Here is a 5,686-nt window from a genome sequence, read left to right as displayed (position 1 = left end):
GAATGAGGAAACTATAGTTTAGTCGTCCATGAATTTTTGTGACGTAATCCTTGTGAGACAAGTGGCGCCATCGCCATCTACATTCGGTTTTTGGGGTGATCAGTATTTCGAAAAAAAAACTTTTGACTCTAAAATATCATTTATAAATTTGATTTCACTTTTTTTCAAGGACGCCTGTTGGGTCTAATAAGCTTCAATTAAGAGAGGGTTAAATAACTGTTTTCCAGCTGAATATTCAAAATAAATGCGAGATGTTCGTGAATTATTGTACTGCAACAGATTTTATAAGAGAACTCTTGTGCGCCAAAACCCACAATATATAGACTGGAAAGAACTTAGATACTTAAGACGGAGAAGTTTTAACATCATATTTCTATCATAACACAAAAAATATACCAAAATTTATACAATTTTACGAAATACTGCATGACCACCATGTCGCTTCAAAATTTTATCTTAAGTTATTTTTTATGCCAATTACTAGATTTTTCTCTTATTTTTACATTCGATAATAACTTTTTTTAAAATTTCATGTATCTTTTAACATTAATCTAAAAGTTTCCTTCAGACTTCAGTAAAAAGGTTCTTTGCAGCGTCCCTTTGCCCCATAGCTGCAACGCCCTTCATTCCTTGTACTGTACCTCCATTCATATTCTTTCTCCCATCTTACTGTCCACCCTCTTCTAACAATTTTTCGTATTTGAAATGCGATGTTTTCCTCTTGTTACACCTTTTAAACCTCTTACTCTCAGTTTTCCTTTTAGCGCTGAATGACCTCCCAGGTTCCAGCGATTGGCCTTCGGCCTAAATTGTGTATACCAGAGTAAGTCTACGCTTTGTAGAGTTTTCAGTCATTTTTAGTAGTAACATAAGTTTTGGTATTAATATCGAGAAATATTGCAAGCTTTTTTAGTGAAATTAATTTTTCAAAACCTCAGACTATGATAAATCTGACATACTTTGCTAAAACTGAGCTAAAGGTATTTCTTTAAAGGAATCAGCCCATTCAGTGATATTATTAGTCTACAGTTTTAACTTTTTTTCCTCAATTGTTAGAGATCCTGCAGTGACAATGTTTTCATTTTCGTTCCTCCTTATATTTACCTATTAATTTTTTTTTTTAAACCTACCCTCCAACTGGCGATCACATTTAGTATAAAACTCCAGAAGGAAATAGAAATGAAATAATTGGTCAGACGGGAAAAATCCTGTCAAATTAGGAAAGAACCTAACCTAAAGAGGACTGAAAAAAAAGAAAGCATTTTTCCACTTTCTTGGCTCCTACTGAACGAGTGCCGCAATCGTTATGGCTCAGTTTTATGGCTATTTTGAAGTTCTAAAAGTATTATCAAAACTAGATGAATGCAAAGACTGAATAGGAATAGGCACTGGAGTTTAATGATCAAATGACATCTAAATTGTATATGGTCGTCAACGTCACCTGACCAGTAGCCATTGCCAGTAGTCGATAAGATTTCAGTAGCAGCGAGAAAATTAAACTTTCTATCCTTCAATATTTGTTTTTAATCAGTAAATGCTACTGGCTATCGATTAAACATATAACACAAATGATCTGTGGATAAAGTCTTTTAAACTCATAAAAATGTTTATTATTAAGAGCGTTCATCATCACTGAAAATACTTTAACACCTTTTTCCTTTAAGCACCTGTTTATTATGGTTAACGCTACCTTTTAGTTCAAGTGTATATGATGGACGCATTACCTTCAAAAGAATTCGGCAATAAGTTTCTGCATTCTGAAACGTAATATAGATATATATATATATATATATATATATATATATATATATATATATATATATATATATATATATATATATATATAGGCTATATACATACACACACACACACACACACACATATATATATATATATATATATATATATATATATATATATATATATATATATATATATATATATATATATATATATATATATATATATTATTTAGAGAGAGAGAGAGAGAGAGAGAGAGAGAGAGAGAGAGAGCCCAGCCCTGTCTCAGGCTTAGGCCTACTTTTACTTCAAACCATCCGTTGCCGTCTACGTATTCTAACACCACAGGGTTAAATTGTTTATATCAGCTTGTCTTGTGTGCCATCGTTTTTATCATAGGGTTTAATCTTTATTGAAACGCTTTTCACATAAACATTTCATAACAGAACACTTGACCTTCACACCTTCCTCGTTGTCTAACCACACACTGTTCCTCCCATATCTATCCTTTCTCAGTCACAGTCCTACCACACATCTCGCGTTGCGTACTAGGCAATGTTATGCTCTTACAATTCTCACAATGCCCTCCTTCATCTTTACCTTTGTACAGTGGCACAATGATTATTCCTCTCACCCATTACCTCAAAACATTTTGCACACGCAGACATGCAAAATACTTTCTTCATCGACCAAGGACTACATTCACTTCAGACATCATCACTCCATTGTTCTGAGATCCAATTGTGCTTTGACTTTCTTTCTGCAATTACTTCCCTGTAGAACAACTTATTCCTAAAACTCTTGCTCATTTGTATTTTCTTTTCCTCTCTTACCCTATCTATCCTTCTGTATACCTGTCCATGAACTTCCCACCTGTCATGTAGTTGTACCATTGAACTTTTTAAAATTCCTCATCTACCCTCTTAAACCCACAGATATATTTACAGAGTTTTTAACCCCGACCCACATTTCATACGTTACCTCCTTAAATGTTTTTCTCACGTAACAAAATTACTTATCAGTTACATTTGCAGCCAAATATTATCCCTTTTCTCTGCAATTTAAACTATCATCTACAATAGATCTTACCTTTCAGTCCAGCCAAATAATAATCAGATAATTTATATCTATAAGACTCCTTTTCTCAACTTGCTCTGAATTCGACGGATATATGTATGTACGAAGTGGAATAGACTTACTGTACATCTTTCTTCGTAGCGGAGTGTTTTAGCTTAATAACCTCACCCCAACCCAATAGACGCTAGTAGAGATTATGGTCACTGGGGTTATGTACCAGGTTCATGGGACTATGGAAGTTATTTAACTCTTTGAAATAGGAGATACTCAATGACCTTGATAACCTAATGACTTTTTTAATAGACCAGGCACATGGGCAACAGACAGCAAAAGGATAGATGGGAGGGGCTTAACCGCAGAAGCAACTACTCTACTTCATAGCTCAACTATCATTCCTTAACGAACGGTTTTTAGCATTGTCATTTAAAGCTTTCTTTATAGATCAGAGAGGTGAAATTTCGTATTTGAAACTTCCAGTATAGCTTTCGAGAGTAACCTGCCATTAGGTACGTTCATCCAAGCTCTATTGATTCCCTTGACATTACAGGACAGAGAAAATCCAGCCACGTATTGTCTTGAACCTGCTTACTAATCGACATCAGTAAAGTAAAACACTGCGTAAAAGAAACAATTGTCGTTCATATGAACTATACTCGGCTACACAACACGCCATTGTGCACTGGTCACACCGAAGGCTTATCGTGTAATCTGGATTCATCCAGGCAAATATGTCTTGCTCAAATGTACTTTGACAGGGTTCTTTTTTTTTTAACTTCTGAAGAGCTTGTAGGCGCATACAGTAGTTTATGTCCGCATATTCAAGTATTGTTATATGCCCAAGATATTAAGACGAGAGGCTGTCTCGGCTGAATTCACTGATTATAAACATTGTTTTTTTTTTTGGGGGGGGGGTGGAGTATCACATTAACCTCTTGAAGGCGCAGTCCACAAATAAATTCGACGTTTTCAGAATACTACTGCACGCTGCGCCGTCATAATTACGAAGTACATTACGTGAAAAGACAACACTACGTGAGATATTTTCCAATACCGGATACGTTATTCGTCTATGCGACAATTTACGACTCAAAATACAAAATAAATAAACAAATAAAGCTATTCAAATAACTTAGCATTTAACGGCAAATATTTGTTCAAGAGGCCAGTTAACTGAGAGGAAAGTCTCCTGGAAAACAATCCTATCATCATTATCCCCAGGTTTAATTTTGGAAGTCTTCTCAACGACATTCGAAAAATTATTAATCTCATTGGATTTGCATGACAATTTTACACATGCCATTTTTTCACTATCTGAATAGGACTTTTTTTTTATGGGACCTTGTTTATTAGATGGTCTAATACGGAGGGGTCAAGAGAATGTTCAACTATTTCAGTGTCTGACCCAAAAAATGAGCAAATGTAGTGCTCGTAACGAGTTTTTTTTTTTTTTTTGTTTTTTTGCTTGTTTCATTCCAAGTCTATTTTAACCTGTTTCCTCACTTGAAAAAATGCCTAGAACTCATTTGTCTGTAGGGTTTCTGGGAGAGAGATCTCCATCTCATTTCCATATAGGCTTGAAACAATGTAACACTTCCATTTTCTACTGAAGAGCTTAGCAAGTTTTTCTTAACTCTCACTTTCCGTGAAGTTTATCTGTTTACTTTGCCCGTCAAATGAAAGAAGAATGAAGTAGTAGTACCCTGGTTTGATCAGTGTACCAATGCATTAACTGCCGGAATGAGTAATACCTTGCATTCATCAGTATTTCCTAGCTTTTCAAAAGCCAGCGAACAAACTTTTCTTGCGGGCTTGTTTTGGACACCTTTATTCGACACAATAATTTATTTCTTGAGCAATACTCTTCAGAGGAAAAGATAACCGCTATTGTCACATACATCACTTAACTGCTCCACCCACTTCTTTTTTTTTTTATATTGAAGCCATATCAGTCTAATACCTCTTCCCCCATTCTTTCCAGCACTCTCCAGTTCTTCCTCCCAAAGCTTCCATACTTTAAAATTTTCCCCAACGTATCGTCCTCCATCCTTTCTAGTCAAAACTCGCAAAACAAACTTTTAAGTCTTTCATCAACGCTAAAATGTTTTACCATTTCTTTGTACTTCCACATTTATAGCCCTTTTCAATCCTTCTTACACCACATGTACTAGGAAAACAAAACATTTTCCGTTTTTCAGTGCTACGAAGAAAGTTTGCTCAACAGTTCCTTCACACATTCCACCCCTGACCTCAGTTAACATTCCAGTTTTTCTTCTAGATCTTTTGCATTTACCCTGCTGACTTCCATTCTGTGACTCGCCTCTTCTTTAATCTTACCATCATTCATTAGATTTATTACCAAATGCCTGTCTAAATGAGCGGCTTCCATTCTGCCACCATCCAAAACAACATTCATTGCCCTGTCTTACTAACTTCCGTTTATCATCTGTACCTCCAGTAAGCGCATATATATATATATATATATATATATATATATATATATATATATATATATATATATATATATATATATAAAAAAATGCCACGAAGGAAAGTGAAACAACGTGGTTTCAATTTCCCTTCGTGGCATTTGCCCTTATTTATATATTCATTACGTTCCATATATATACATACATACATACATACACACATACATACATACATACATACATATATATTTATATATATATATATATATATATATATATATATATAAATGTGTATGTATATATACATATATATATGTATATATACGTGTATATATATATATATATATATATATATATATATATATATATATATATATATATATATATATATAGATAGATAGATAGATAGATAGTTAGATATCCATGCGATCACATGTGACACT

This window comes from Macrobrachium rosenbergii, chromosome 19, assembly GCF_040412425.1.
Source record: "Macrobrachium rosenbergii isolate ZJJX-2024 chromosome 19, ASM4041242v1, whole genome shotgun sequence".
In the NCBI taxonomy this organism is placed as follows: Eukaryota; Metazoa; Arthropoda; class Malacostraca; order Decapoda; family Palaemonidae; genus Macrobrachium; species Macrobrachium rosenbergii.
Note: the sequence above shows the minus strand (reverse complement) of the source record.